The 16,335-nt window shown below is 48.8% G+C and overlaps 1 protein-coding gene and 1 pseudogene across 1 annotated transcript in view; both read right to left on the reverse strand.

Moving 5' to 3' along the window:
• LOC147665049 (integrator complex subunit 11) overlaps positions 1–16,335 on the reverse strand; it is a gene marked incomplete at its 5' end in the record, with an annotated part of 148,194 nt that overhangs the window by 30,100 nt on the left and 101,759 nt on the right. The window lies entirely within an intron of this gene.
• Positions 40–5,499, reverse strand: LOC147665050 (uncharacterized; annotated as a pseudogene).

Raw genomic sequence — 16,335 nt, forward strand, 5'->3', positions numbered from 1 at the left:
AAAGTGCCACTAGTAACACTATCATTTTTATTACAATAATCACTGCAGTTTTTCGATTTCACATTGCTGTACATAACAGTTATTACAATTATACATTTTAATGGTACTCTTCAACCTCCAAAGGATGAAAGGATGCCTTGGACCTTTGTTGAACCCGTGACGCCCTACTTCAAATACACATTATCAGCATGTCTCAGTAACTATCACGGTGGCAGCACCTTTGTAAACACTTAGGACTCTGATATGTCCTGCTAATTGCCGAGCATAGGCAATATATTATGTACCTATAAAGGCACTATGGAGTTATTATGTATTTTCCTATACTAATTATCTCAAGCCCATCTCCATAAAGGGGTACAAATGCATCATGCAGCTTTCAGTAGAACGCCAAGGGTGCCACAGGACATAATCTAAGCAAGGAAAATGGTGCCGACCACCCTCTGGTTGGGTAGAAGAAGACAGACAGAATAGAGTACAGTGAGCCCTTCACGTCCCTTGTCCTGGGAGTCATGGCACCTTCTGCACTAAAGACAGACACCCCAGGACGTTCTTTACATACCTACGACTGCACTTTTAGCATAAAATTTCAAGTGGGAGGAACAGCAAAGCATTTTTTTCCCTACGTGAAGACGAATGGGGTGCTTATTAGACATGGGACTCATTTGAAGGGCTAAACCCAAATGCCTTCATATTGAAGACCTAATAGGCAAAACCTTATGGGCTGGTGCCATACACAAGTGGGACCTGGCACTATGCCAATTCGTCAGTTAATCCCTTATTGCTACTTTGCTCTTGGGAGACCCTCATTCTACATTCACCGAGAGACCTGGCTCCTGTTGTTCCCAGGGGAATCAAAGGTAACGGGGCTTTAACTGTGAGAAACAGTCTGTTGCCTCTGTGCCCTGGGCCCACATTGTTATTCAGCTGACAAAAAGTACATAACTGACAGAAAACTACGGAGAACTGACAAAGAAGCAAGGTTCTTCGTAGCGATACAGGATAATTTATGTACCCACCAACAACTGCCCCACTGTATAGTGTTGTCCTATACCCTGGTGATCTACCTGCTTCTGTTGCTACAATTTCCCAATAAATAGTAATCAAGACATATCAAAATAACTCTATTCAATTATTGACTTAATAATCATAAAAGTACACCAGTAACATATTAAAATACAGAACAATAGTTCCATAAATTATTCACACATGGACTCAACATCTCACAGAACATTTGAGGAATGATTATGCAACAGATCATCACAAATTAATTATAAAAACAAGTGCTGGTATGCACCTTCTAAAACGTCTTTGTTTTAAGTGTCAGTAAAAATATTTTAGTATGCAATTCATAGAATTTACACCCAAAAAAAGTGCAGCAATGTCTGTTTTGAAACGTCATGACAGATACCCATGTTATCACTACTTCAAGAGGAAAACCCAAAATATTGCGTATGGTTCCAGCCTGTAATCCAAATATCACTCCCTGTTCCCAGTGACCAATGTTACCTAATAAACAATGCTCAATGGAGAAGATCGTTTTTTGCTCGAGATAGCCTTGTATACTAGAGTTTCTTTGTTCAACAAGCTCTCGATCCTTCCGTCTCATTCATAAAAAGGTCATCTTGACCCAGAATTTGTCCTCCTAGCGTATTTAGGTAGGATTGCCAAAAAGTTCCTTTCTCCTTATGGGTATACAAGCTTGCATGATGTAGGAAAAGGAAATGCTACTTACCAGTATGCATCTGTTCTTGGCATTTAGAGCTGCAGATTCGTACACTATGCATTAGATCGCCACCTGGTGTTGGGCTCGGATGATTGCAGGTTGTTGTCTTCTTGGAGAAGTCTTTGTAGTCACAATATAGGTGACTCCTCCCTTGGACAATACTGTGCATGGGCATCGGCTGCATCCTTAGATTGTTTTTCGCCATAATGGGAAATGATGGAGTTAGTATAAGTGAAGAGAAAAAAAGTGATGTCCATGCGTGTGCATCTAAGTAAGATGAGAACTGGAATGGATACAAGTCCGGGGAGGCGGGAGGGCGTGTACGAATCTGCAGCTCTACATGCCAAGAACAGATGCATACTGGTAAGTAGCATTTTCCGTTCGAGGCATATGAGCTGCAGATCGTACACTATGCATTGATTGTGCAGCAGTGTCTCCCCTAGCGGTGGTCGCTTGTATCCATTGCAGTAGTCTGAAATAGTGTTCTAAGGACAGCCTGGCCTACTGCAGCTTGCTGCTTGGCTTGAACATCAACAGAATAGTGTTTAGTGAAGGTGTGTGGTGTAGACCATGTTGCTGCCTTGCATATGTCCTCTAACGAATAGTTTCTTACCTGTCGGTGTAGTTTTGCAGCTTGATGATCTTTCTGGATTCACTATGCTGTGCATATTCCGCGGTCTTGTGGTTGGGTCCGGATTCGTAGTCTTTTCTTTGTTTTTTTTTTTTTTTTTCGTCGCCCAGGTGGGCGTCGGCGTCACCCCTTCCTGGGTGTATTTCCGGTGACGTCTGCATGCTTCCTGCGAAAGCTCCCACCCTTGGGCGCCATCTTCGGATTCTTTTTTTCCGTGTTTCTTTAGTCTCCGAAGTGATGGCAATGTTCTATGTAGGTGAAACTTCTTTTAACCGCTTTGAATATAAAGTCATTTCTGTTTTTTTTGTTTTTTTTGGACCACCTCTTTCTCTCTCCAGCCTCATCTTTCTGGCGGAGGTGGGTGGGTTCGCTAGTGAATCCAGAAAGATCATCAAGCTGCAAAACTACACCGACAGGTAAGAAACTATTCGTTTTGCAGCGTGAATCTTTCTGGATTCACTATGCTGTGCATAGATTTTGTAGCGGTTTCTCATTTCTGTGGCGGCTGGGTGGAAGATGAGCTTTGGTTCTTGAATATGTGCTGGAGCACCTTTTGTCCAACTTGTGCTTCTTTGTTCATTTGAACATCAACGCAGTAGTGCTTCGTGAATGTGTGCACTGAAGCCCATGTTGCCGCCAGGCATATGTCTTGTATGGGTGTATTAGCCAGGAGGGCTATCGTCGCACCCTTTTTCCTAGTGGAGTGGGCACGTGGTCCCTCTGCTAGTTCTTGCCCTGCCCGCTTGTGGCAGAGTTGGATTGTTTGCGCGATCCATCGTGCAATAGTGTTCTTTGTTACAGCCTTACCCATGAAACTGTTGGCGAATGACACGAAGAACTGCTTTGTCTTCCTGTGTCCTTTTGTCCTCTTGATATAGTGCATGACCGCCCTTCTGGCGTCTAGGGTGTGAAGGGCCCGCTCTTCGCTATTTGTTGGTTTTTGGAAAAAACTTGGTATCTGTACGGACTGGTTCATATGGAATCTGGACACCACCTTTGGCAAGAAGTGTGGGTCAGTCCTCATCACAACCCTGTCATTGTGTATTTGTATGTATGGTTCCTGCAGAGTTAGCGTTTGAAGCTCGCTCACTCGTCGTAGGGACGTTATTGCAACTAAGAAAGCTGTCTTCATGGTCAGCATTTCTAGTGAGGCCTTGTGGAGCGGTTCAAAGGGCTCCTTCATGAGTTCCGTCAGGACTATGTTCAAGTTCCAAGCCGGTGGTGGCACCCGCTTGGGTGGTGCGATCCTCTTCACTCCTTCTAGGAATCTCTTCACAACCTGTGACGTGAAGAAGCTCCTGCCCATCTCACCCCTTGTATAGGCGACTATCGCTGCCAAGTGGACTCTTAAGGAGGACGAGCTGAGTTTTTTCTCCAGTAAGTGCGTGAGGTATTTTAGCACTGTGGAGTCCTTCTTCATTTTATTGTGAAGTCTTTCCTTCCTGCACCATATTGTGAATCTCTTCCACTTTGCCCCGTAGCACTTCCGTGTGCTGGGCCTTCGTGCCTCCCGAAGGACCCTGAGGGTGCTCTCAGGCAGTCTCAAGTGTGCGAATTCTATGTCCTCAGGAGCCACGCCACTAGGCTCAGGCTCTCTGGCTCTGGGTGCAGTACCTCTCCGTTGTGCATGGAAAGCAGGTCTTTTCTTCTGCCGAATCTGTGGGGTGCACTCTGTGCCATCGCCATGATCTGCGAGTACCATGTCTGTCTGGCCCACTGTGGTGCGACCAGTATCAGGGTCATGTTGCTCGCTCTGCACTTGCTCAGTACTCTGTGTATCAGTGGTATCGGGGGAAAAGCATAAGCAAATGTCCCGCACCAATCTATCCATAGGGCATTCCCAAAGGACCCTTCTTCGGGTTGTCTGGATGCGAAGCTTTGGCATTTGGCATTCTGGCATGTTGCAAACAGGTCCACTGATGGCGTTCCCCACTTGTTGAACAACCACTTCGTCTCCTGGGCATTGAGCTCCCACTCGTGGGATGTCGATGTCTGTCTGCTCAGCCAGTCTGCCTGAATGTTCTCCTTCCCTGGTAGGTGTATGGCCAGTAGGTCTATCCTGAGGGGGATGGCCCATCTCCATATCTCCTGCGCCAGTGTCGAAAGCATTGTTGACTGTGTTCCACCCTGCTTGTTGATGTAGAACATCGCTGTGGTGTTGTCTGTCTGCAGCAACACCCTCTGCTTGTACAGTCTTGTCTGGAAGGCTTTCAATGCAAGGAAGATTGTTTTCAATTCTAGATAACTGATGTGCTTTGACGCATCTGCTGGTGTCCACAGGCCCCCGACTTTGAGCTCTTCCATGTGAGCGCCCCATCCCATCAGGGATGCGTCTGTGGTGATGGTCAATGTTGGTGTTGGGGGTGTAAGAGGTTTTCCCTTTGCTATGTTCTCCATGGTCCACCATGTCATTTCCTTCTGCACTGCGTGTGTCACAACCACTAGATCCTCCCAACTCCCTGAAGCTTGTGACCATTGTTCCTGGAGCCATTCTTGGATGGGTCTCATGTGAAGTTGTACGTTTGGTACCAGGTGGATGCATGATGCCATCATCCCCAAGATCTTGCTCGCTGTCCTCACTGTCCGAGCTTGTCCCTTCCGGTAGAGGCGAGCTTCCCTCACCAGGGCCCCTGCTCTCTTGTTGCTGGGGAATACTCTGCCCTGCAAGGTGTTGATCTGTGCCCCCCAAGAAGATCTTTACTTGTTCCGGCTCCATTGATGATTTTTTCCAATGGATGGAGAACCCCAGGTTTATCAGCGTTCTCGTCACTGTATGTGCGTCTCTCTTGCATTTCTGGTACGAGTTTGCTTTCACTAGCCAGTCGTCCAGGTAAGGATATACGTGTATTCCCTTCCTTCGTAGGTGCGCTGCGACTGCCGCGAGGCACTTTGTGAAGACCTTCGGTGCTGATTTTAGACCGAAGGCTAGTGTTGTGAATTGGTAGTGGCTGTCTCCGACCGTGAACCTGAGCATATGTTTGTGCGTTACGTTCATTGGTATGTGCAGGTAGGCGTCCTTGAGGTCTATCGTGACCATGAAGTCCCCAATCTGCAATTGCGGTAGCACCTCCTGCAGGGAGGTCATTTTGAATTTTTGTGTTCTTATGAAAGTGTTCAGGAACCTGAGGCCCAGAATGGGTCTCATTGTCTCGTCGACCTTTGGCACGAGGAAATACGTTGAGTATATTCCCTTGTTTCTTTCTTTGAAGGGAACCCGTTCTATGGTCTTCTTTTGTAGGAGCTCTTTTGCTTCTTCCTGAAGCCGCTGTAGCTGTTTGTTTGCTAGTGGCTTTCTCTTTGGTCTCCTGCTTACTGGCCTCCCTTCCAATTCTATGCAGTAGCCGAATTGGATGATGTTTAGTATCCATTTGTCTGATGTGATCTCTCTCCATTCCTGGAGGTAGAATCTTAATCTTCCACCCACCGGTGTTCTGTGGTGGTAGTTGTCCATGTTGTCCTGACCCCTTTGTACGTGCTGCCCCCTGGGATCTTTTCTGTGGGCAGGCACACAGATGTCTTTGAAGTCATTTAGAGGCGGGCTGCTGGTCCCCTCTTTTATGCTGTCCTCGTCCATTTCCTCTCCCTCGAAAGGACTGGCCCCTTGACTGGTACAGCCAGGACTGCTTCTGCTGACTCGGCTGCGCCTGCGAGTCTGCCTGGTGTGCTTGTTGGAAAGCCTGGTGTGAAGTACCTGGCTGGTTTCCACCTTTTCCGCCGGGCCTCCGTGACTGGGTGCCCCTCTTGTTGCCTCTGAACTGCAAAGCTCCCATGGATCGTGCAGTTTCATTGTCTTTCTTTAGTTGGCTGAGTTTTTCGTCAACTGTTGCCCCGAACAGCGTCTCGCCGTTGAACGGAGTGTTCATGATGCTGTGTTGCACCTCTGGCTTGAAGCCCGAGATTCTGAGCCATGCGTGTCTTCTTTCCGTGACACCCATCATCATGAGCCTGCTGGAGGTGTCCGCTCCATCTAGGGCCGTCTTGAGGCAACAATTTGCTGCATTCTTCCCGTCTTCCACCAGTTTCTCGGCCTTCTGCCTGGCCTCCTGGGGCAGGTCTTTCACCAGTTTTCCTAGCTCCTCCATGATCTGGTGCATGTGCCTGTTTATGAGGGCATTGGAATTAGCCATGCGCCATTGGGTCGCGGCATTCCGTTCGATCCTTCTGCCCACTAAGTCCATCCTTTTGCTCTCCTTATCAGGAGGTGGTCCAGAAGTAGTGGCTACGTTAGCCCTCTTCCTTGCTGTGGCCGTGATGATGGAGTCAGCTGAGACCACACCTCGAATGTAGGCTGGGTCCTTTGATGAATGCTTGTACTTCTTTTCCGTTCTGGGAGTGACTGCCTTGCATGTTGCGGGCTCCCTGAATGCTTCCATCCCCTGCGCCAAGACGCTGTCGAGCATAGGTAGATACTGGCTCCTTGTTTGCATGGGGAGTAATGTCTTGAGGAGAAAGTCCGCTTTCTGCTTCTCCTCGTCGAGCTTGAGTTTGAAAGCTGCTGCCGCAGACCTTATCACAGAGTTGTAGGCCCCGATGTCGTCCGGCGGCGACGGGCTCTCGGTGTCGACATCCACGTAATCCTCCTCCTGCGGGTCAGAGGTGGCCGACTCGGCGTCCAACCTGCTGTCCTCTTCCTCCTCATAGCTGTAGGTCTCATAAGGATTCTTGTCCTCTTCCTGGTCGTCGACCATTTCGGAGCCAGGCTCATGTTCCTCGACGTGCTCGTCTTCCTCCTCGACCATTTCTTGCACGGGTTGCTTGGTCTTGTGGGGAATCGTGAAGGCTCTCATCTTGGCGTCGAAATCTTTTTTCCGTTGCAAGATGTTTTCCATTTCGGCTTCTAGTCGCCGTCTTTTCTTTTCCAATTCGGCCGCGTTGTCCGCGCCGGATTGTTCGGCCCCTCTCTTCTGCGCCTGGCTCGGCTGCGAGATTTTCGGTGCCGAGGACTTGGACGTCGAACTGGGTTTCGGGTCCCTGGACGGCATCGGGGCTTTAGGGTCTTTCTCCCTCGACGTCGATCGGTCCTTTTTGGGGACGATCTTCGACGACTTCTGCTGTTCAACAGCTCTCGGCGCCAGGGACTCCTTCTCAGAGTATCCGCTGTGCCTGTGGGTAGCTGCGGACGCCAGGTGTCTCTAAGTCGGCGCTTTCGGGGTCTTGCCCTCGTTTTTTCGAGACTCAGAGTCTCTTGTGTTCTTGGGGAACGACGAGTCTCCTACCTTATCAGATGTCTTTGTGTAATCGGTCTCTACGACCGTGTAGCTGTCGTCTTCGCCGGCAGCGTTGTCCTCTTCCTCCGAGGACATCCCCAGCTCGTACAGCGATGGCGTCAGGGCTGTTCCTTGGAGGGTGGCGTGCGCTACCCTCTGGCTCTTCCTCACACGAAGGGTCTTCGGGGCGAAGGCGGAGCAGGCGTTGCAGTCCTCGCTTCTGTGGTCCACCGGTAGGCAAAGGTTGCAAACCGGGTGTCGGTCTTTCTGCGCGAACTTGTGGTGGCAGTTAGGGCAGAACTTGAACGGCGTGTTGTCCATCATCGAGTGTTCAGGCCTCCCTGACCGCGTGGACGTCGACGATCGTCGAAATCCTCGATGATTTCTCCTCCCTTTCGCTCGTCAGTGGTCGGCAAAGTCTTCTGTAGTCTTCTTCTTTCGATATATTCTCCAATTTCAATCTTTTCTAGTACTTTCTCCAAAAATGTCTGGAGCCCAACGGGAACGATCCAGACCCGACCGCGGAAAAAAGAATCTGAAGATGGCACCCAAGGGTGGGAGCTTCCGCAGGAAGCATGCAGACGTCACCGGAAATACACCCAGGAAGGGGTGACGCCGACGCCCACCTGGGCGACGAAAAAAAACAAAAAAAACCAAAGAAAAGACTACGAATCCGGACCCAACCACAAGACCGCGGAATATGCACAGCATAGTGAATGCAGAAAGATTCACGCTGCAAAATGGTATATTTCCTAAGAAAGCCATAGAGGCTCCTAGTTTGCGAGTGGAGTGTGCTCTAGGAGGAACTGTTAGTGTACGTTTAGCTTTTTGATAGCATATTTGTATACACTTTACAATCCACCTGGCAATCCCACCTTTAGAGATAGGGTTGCCTTTGTGTGGAGGAGAGAAAGATACAAACAATTGTTTTGTCTTTCTAAAGGATTTAGTTCTATCTATGTAGTATAGCAGAGCTCATTTAACATCTAATGTGTGTAAGGCCCTTTCTGCTACAGAGTCTGGGTTTTGGAAAAACACAGGTAACTCTACAGATTGGTTTAGGTGAAAAGGTGTGATAACCTTTGGAAGAAATTTTGGATTGGACCTAAGAACCACTTTATTAGGATGTATTTGAAAAAATGGTTCTTGTATAGTGAACGCTTGTATTTCACTTACTCTTCTGAGAGAGGTGATGGCAACAAGGAAAGCAGTTTTCCATGTCAGAAATTGCAGTTCACATTTATGTAGAGGCTCAAAAGGGGTTCCGATGAGTCTCTTAAGGACAAAATTCAAGTTCCATACAGGTGAAGGTGGTAATCTGGGAGGGATTAATCTTTTTAATCCTTCCATAAATGCTTTGATTGCAGGTACCCTAAAAAGAGACAGGTGTTGCCTGTTTTGTAAATAGGCTGCAATTGCTGCAAGATGTAGGCGTATGGAAGAGTATGCCAAATTAGACCTCTGTAGATGTAAAAGGTAACAAATGATATTTTGGATGGAAGCATCCAGTGGATCAATGTGATTATTTTTGCAATATATTGCAAATCTTTTCCATTTGGCGGCATAACACGCTCTAGTAGTGGGTCTCCTAGCCTCTTTAATGATATTCATACAGTCTGGTGGTAGGTTAAGATAACCAAACTTCAAGACTTCAGGAGCCAGATCGCCAAATCCAGTTGGTTTGGGTCTGGGTGTCTGATTTCTCCATGGTTCTGTGTTAACAGCGAGGGTGTGAGCTGTAACTTTTGATGTGGAACCAGAGAGAGATCTAGTAGTGTGGTGAACCACAGTTGGCGTGCCCATGTGGGAGCTACTAGTATGAGCTTGAGAGACTGTTGTTTGAGCTTGCGCACTACTAGTGGAATGAGGGGGAGAGGCGGAAAAGCGTACGCAAATCTGCCTGACCAGTTCATCCATATTGCATTGCCCTCGGACCGTGGGTGTGGGAACCTGGCAGCGAAGGTTGGGCACTTTGCATTTTCGTGGGTGGCAAACAGGTCTATGTGTGGATGCCCCCACCATTGGAAGAATGGCTGAAGAACTTGTGGATGTAGTTCCCATTCGTGAATCTGTTGTGACTGCCGACTTAACAGATCCACTATCTGATTGTGAACTCCTGGAAGGTGTTCCGCTAACAGATATATGTTTTGAGGAATGGCCCATCTCCAAATGTTCTGTGCGAGCTGGGACAGTTGCAGGGAGTGTGTCCCCCCCTGTTTTTGTATATAGTACATTGCTGTCATATTGTCCGTCCGGATTAAGACAGCTTTGTTCTGTACTTGAAGTTGAAAAGTTTTGAGTGCTAAGAATATCGCTAGCAGCTCTAGATGGTTGATATGGAACAGTTTTTGTTTGGTTGTTCCATCGCCCTTGAGTAGGTGTAAGAGATGGGCTCCCAATCCTGTGAGGGATGCGTCTGCTGTGAGCACTATTTGTGGAACAGGCTCGAGGAACGGCCGTCCTCTTGTCATGTTTTTGGTGTTCCACCATTGCAGAGAGCGATGCGTACGGCTGTCTACCAACACCAGGTCTGTGAGCTGACCTTGAGCCTGATTCTATTGCTGTGCCAGACATTCTTGTAATGGACGCATTTGCAGTCTTGCGTGTGGTACTATGAAGATGCAAGATGCCATCATGCCTATTAATCTCATGAACACTCTTGCTTGGAGAGACTGTTGGTGTTGAAAGGTGGAGACTAAGGCTTGAATGGTCTGTATTCTGGCTGTACTGGGCATACGCTAGAGCTGTAGATGTGTTTATGGGAACTCCTAGATACTGATGCATGTGCGAAGGCTCTAGGTGCGACTTTGTGTAGTTGACCGTAAACCCTAAGTTGTGCAACAGTTGAATTGTCTGCTGGACACATTGGTGGAATGAGTTGGCTTTTATGAGCCAATCGTCCAGATAATGGAAGACATGTATCTGTTGTCTTCTGAGATGTGCTGCTACTACTGCTAAGCACTTTGTGAACACCCTTGGTGCTGTTGTGACACCAAACGGAAGGACTTTGAACTGATAGTGTTGTCCTTGTATTACAAACCGTAGGTACTTCCTGTAAGCAGGATGTATTGGGATGGGAAAATAGGCGTCCTTCAGGTCTAGCGTTGAAAGGAAATCGCCTTGTTGCAGTAGTGGGAGCACTTGTTGCAGAGTGATCATATGAAAATGATCTGATTGTATGTAATAGTTGAGGGGCCTGAGGTCGAGAATTGGTCTCAGTGTCCCGTCCTTTTTGGGAATTAGAAAATACAGCGAGTAAACCCTTGTTCCTTGTTCCTCTAATGGGACTAGTTGAATAGCATCTTTTTGTAGGAGTGCTAAAACTTCTTGTTGAAGCAGAGCCAGGTGATCTGTAGACATAGGACGTTGCCTGGGTGGTATGTTTGGGGGGGTTGAGGTAAGTTCTAGGCAGTAGCCATGTTGGATAATCTGTCTCACCCGCCTGTCTGTTGTGAGAGAGTTCCAGACAGGCAGTACCTGTGTTAATCTGCCCCCCACAGGAGTGGAATGCTGTTGGGGAGCAGAGGGAAGTCCCTGTTTAGTGGTGGAGGAGGAGCGATTGTTGTTGTTACCGCAACCTCTTTCCTTGTTGCTATTGCCTCTGTATCCTCCTCTAAAATACCCTTTGTTAGAGGATGTTTGTGTTTGCGCCTTGAAAGATGTTGTCGTGTCTGCTCCAGTTTGTTTGGAGCCTTCTCTATAAAAGGAGCGACGAAAAGAACCTCTAGTCTGTGTGGACTGTAGAGCTCCTATTGACTTTACAGTGTCTGCGTCTTTTTTCATTTTCTCCAGTGTAGTGTCTACTTCTGTGCCAAATAGTTGGTTTTGGTTAAAAGGCTGGTTCAAAATTGTGGTTTGCACCTCTTGTTTGAACCCTGAAATGTGCAACCACGCATGTCTTCTGAGTATGACACTAGTATTTACAGCTCTAGCAGCTGTGTCTGCGACATCTAGTGCACATTTTATTGAGGCATTTGAAATTTATTTGCCTTCTTGTATGAGCTCTGTTGCCTGATCTTTGTATTGATCTGGAAGGTGCTGTAGTAGTGTCTCTAATTGGTCGTAATGAGCCCTGTCATAACGTGAGAGAAGGGCTTGTGTATTTGCAATGCGCCATATATTTGTAGCTTGTGCAGCTATTCTTTTACCTGACGCGTCAATAACTTTGGATTCCTTGTCAGGTGGGGGCGTTTTGCCAGAAGTCTGTGAATTCGCCATTTTCCTCGCATTGGACACCACTAAAGAGTCTAGTGGAGGATTTCCTTTAATATAGGTTGGATCGGAGGGTGCCGGCCTATATTCATTTTCTATTCTTGGATTTAGTACCCTAGTGCGTACAGGATCTTTTAATATTTCTGGAGCATGCTTAATGACTCCTTTGATCATGGGAAGAATTTGAGTCGATCTATGTGATGGCTCAAATGTATCTAACAGAAAATCCTCTTCAATGTCATCAGAATGCATTGTGGAAGAGAGCAGCTCTGTGTACGAGGTGATTAAAACCAATGCTGTCTTCTGGAGGAGAAGGCTTTGACGGGTATAACTGTGGATCAGGGACATCAGGGACATTATGTGGTGGAAAAGTATAGATATCCTCATCTAAAGGATATGTATTTGGGTCTGCATGTGGATCTTCCCCACTACCTAAGTCATACTCCTCATCAGTTTGTGGTGAATGTGATGATGCAGGAGAGGGGACAGGAGAGATTTGGGGTGATATGTAAGGAGGGATAGGAGAGGAAGGAGATACAGAAATGGGAGGGTGCATAGGAGAAGTTGCACAGTCCTTCTTTTTGGCAGGAACCACAGGTGAAGGTGGTGTTTCTGCTGGTCTCTTTTTATGAGGTATAGCACCTACATGTCCAGTCTTTGGGTTTATGTATGTAGGAGAGTAGGGTCTGCAATCCTATGATCACCCGGACTTTTTGCTTTTGTTTCACTGGTTTACGACTTTCTCGGGCTGTGGGACTGCCAATCAGACCCACAGCCTAGCTGTTCTCTCACTAAATTGATACGTGTACCTTAGGTGCATTACCCAATTGGAACTGGGCCACCCTGTCAGACCCTGTAACTCAGGGCATCGGTGAACCCAGGGCCTACCAGGGGCTGAAGCATGTATTATGCCACCCCTGGCTGGCCATCTAAATCTGACACAACTGGCTGCACGACAGCTGGGGCAACGGGGCGTACTCGCCCGTTGCTGTAGGTATAGTATCCCTATATCTAAACTCAAAATGGACACCCGAGTTCCTATCAGTCACTCCTATGGCAGGCCTTAACAATCCTGAAGGCAGAGTGCGTGGAATCGTGTGAATTGGGCTCTGGCACGAGCCGAGCCCGGTTGCAGCTTGCGGAACCAAGACCCAATAGCTGTTCCATGATAACGCGTATCATATCGGTAACTTCGGTATCGCGTTATCAAGACATGTCGAGTAAGGTGTCATACGAATCGGGATGCTGCCCCCTCACCAATTCTGGCGATGAGGTTAGCATTCCGCCCTTCTAGAGGGACACGACATGTACGTAACTGTGAACCCCGGTTAAAGTTAACTAAAGCCTCAGCTCCACAAAATGGATGCTGCCACCACAGACACGAGTCTGACCTCCTGCTGCTGGGAGTCCTTCCAGCGAGGAGAGCTTGGACAAAGGGTTTCCTGTCGAGGGCGGTGCTCGCACCGTCCAGGACAGGGTTTGTGTATTCTGGGTTGGTAGGGCTTTACACGAAGGTGACTGCGGAGTGGCATCTGCCGGCTAGAACCAGTTCCAGGGGCGCGCGGCCCCTGACCTGGGGAAAGTCCGGCAGGGGAGAGGGGTGCAACTACCCCCCTTCCTGGTCCCACCCCTAGGGCAGGACCTAGTCATGTACCCACCCCTTTCTTTAGGATAAAGGCCGGAGCGGGGACCCTTCCAAATTAGATCATCTTTGAATCAAGAATACTTTCTACGAAAGGACTTCGAGACTCTTCTCAAGATTTCTCCCTTGTGGCTAAGGAGTAGTCACCCTGCACCAGCGGGCACCATCTAAGAACTCTGCGGTTTGCTGCAAGTCCTTCCTCAGGAATCCGACGGCCCAGCTCGACGAGAACCGGCTTCCCTGGCACCTCTGACCTCTACCCACATCGTCAGCTCAGCTGAGATCTGTGGGTGCGTCGAGACCTCGAGGGACCGGCCATCATCAAAACCTGCACGCTTTCTTAACCAGCACGACCACCAAAGGAATTCTCTGGTGAGTGCTCTGGGGTCCGAGAAGCCCCGTCCCTGAGCAGCTCCAGCACGGAAGTGCAGTCTCCCAGCATCTCCACGATCTGCGTGGGGCCCTTCTGCCGCTGCTCAGTACGTTGTCCGATCACTAGCCGCTGGCTTGTGACCCTTTGACGACGAACGACAAACCAACGCTGCTGGTCTGGTTGCTCCAGACTAGCCTTCTGCTCCTTTTTACGAGAGGAGCACCGCGGACCCTCCTGGTCCACTCAAGACGCCATTTTAGGCCCACCACGTGGCCCTGAAATCTGCCAAGGCTTGTTGCCCCAATCCTGGGCCCAGCGACGCCGACAGCATCAATCTTCGTGGGACAGCTCGCACCTCCATCCTGGTCGCCGACAACGCCTCCTGGTCCGTCAGACTGCAGAGCCTAGCGTCGCTCACTCACCTAGTCGAGGTGACGGCCATCCGGTGCCTTCCGGGTACCCTCTGACTACTGGCTAGTAGTACGAACTTGGTCCCCTCTGCTTTCAGGTATTATCGATCACTGATCCAGGCTTGGATCTCTACGAACTATTCATCACTGGTCGCCGGCCAGCAACTCCTTCCTTCCGGCTCCTGGCTCGTCAGCGAAGACCCCCGACGCCTGTAAGACTTGTGCAGCCGCAGCCCTTGTGGCTAGGTAACTCCGACACTACAGTGTCTGCATAGCCTCCTTACTTAAGGGTCCTGAGTCCCTCGCTTCCGACTTGCCTTATCGGGTCCGCCCGAGACCACTAGAACTTTCCGTGCCCTCGGGCACTTGTTTTAATTGTGCACTTGAAGTATTTTCTTAAGAGTTTTTGTTTTGTGCTTAGTACCCTGTCCTCATAAAGAGTTCAGGGCTGTTGTGATTCTAATAAATACACTGTTTATTTTCATAACACTTGTGTGGTGTCCTTTCACTTGGGGTTCAAGGGGTATGTGATGGTATTACAGCTGGCTTAACACGCCCTCTAGAGTTTAGCCCGAAGACTGCTCGTATCCACGCTACTAGGATAGCTGGTCTAAGGTCGACTTACAACCAATCACCATAAGGGTCGTTTGGACCGATGCATAGTGGTCGCTAGAATAGCGAACGCTGCATATCGGGCCAACTTCTCACAATGTAGATCTTCTTTTGTTTAGGATCTGGTCAAAACAGTTCTTCTTCCTCTACAACCTTCTTCGGCGTCGATTTTTTCGGTTCCAACAGAGATTGTTTTTGGCGTTTTACCGTGGCAGGTGTTACAGCGTCCTGTGGCAAAGTTCTCGGTGTTGTTTTCGGCTTGGCAGGCGTGTCCGAGGACTTAGGAACCTCGGAATCAGGCTTTGTGGGTGTTGGCACCGAAGCAGGAATCTTCGGAGAGGAAGCTGGCCTCGGCGGCTTTGTGGCGCCAGACGCTGGCTTTCCCCCTCTAGTTTTGGAAGTGGACGGCTTCGGGCCCGGAGCTTCTTTCGGTGCCTGTCCTCTTTAGTCTTCGGTGCTGAAGGATCTTTTGCTTTCGGTGCCGAAGGGTCTTTTGGCCTCGGTGTCGAAGGATCTTTGAGCTTCGGTGCGGATGGAGGCGGTGGAATCGGCACGTGTGGTTTGCTCGGTGCCGAAGCACCCGAAGGCGTAGTTGTTTTCCTCGGAGCCGAACTCGAAGGCTGGGCTTTAGGAGGAAGTACTTGGTCTCGACTGGGCCACTTGGGCGGAGTGCTGACCTTCGCCCTTGGCTTGGGCAGTGTATGTGGTGCAGGGGCAGAAAGTACTCACGGGTTGACGTGAAGGAATCGAGTCATCTGAGTCCTCTGCCTCTGATATAATCTGGAGATCAGGCGAATCCTCTTCCGGAACTAGTGGAACCTCGTCATCGAAGCTATTCTCCGGTGCTGGGGCTGATCTCCTCATCTCGTGTCGACGGGCCCTCCGATCCCGGATGGTCTTTTTCGATCGGAAGGATGCACAAGCTGTGCAGGTCGTCTCGTTGTGATCCGGCGATAGACAGAGGTTGCAGACCTCGTGATGATCGCTATGCGGAAATTTTGCTCGCCATACCGGGCATTTCTTGAACGGAGTTCTTTCCATGTGGTGCAGGCCACACGGCGTAGATAGGCCCAGCGGCCCGCGTCAATGAACCGGAATAGAGTTGATGGCGTCGAAAGTTGTATATTCAATGTCGATATTAGTTGTAGGAAGTTTTTGCGCTTCGAAGTTGCTGGAAAAGTTTTTCTAGCCGGAGCTGAGAAACTTTCATCCGAACCCAGTGACGGAAAAAAACAATCTAAGGATGGAGCCGATGCCCATGCGCAGTATTGTCCAAGGGAGGAGTCACCTATATCGTGACTACAAAGACTTCTCCAAGAAGAACACAACCTGCAATCATCCGAGCCCAACACCAGGTGGCGATCTAATGCATAGTGTACGATCTGCAGCTCATATGCCTCAAACCCATAATATATCATGCCGCTATCTACGCTCCAAGAATTTATTAATGACGTCAGGTTTGAATGTATGTGGCATGCTCATTGGTTCAAATAAAGATCCATAACAGTAAATCCTCAAGATACAG

This window comes from Lissotriton vulgaris, unplaced genomic scaffold (genome assembly GCF_964263255.1).
Source record: "Lissotriton vulgaris unplaced genomic scaffold, aLisVul1.2 SCAFFOLD_584, whole genome shotgun sequence".
Classification (NCBI taxonomy): domain Eukaryota; kingdom Metazoa; phylum Chordata; class Amphibia; order Caudata; family Salamandridae; genus Lissotriton; species Lissotriton vulgaris.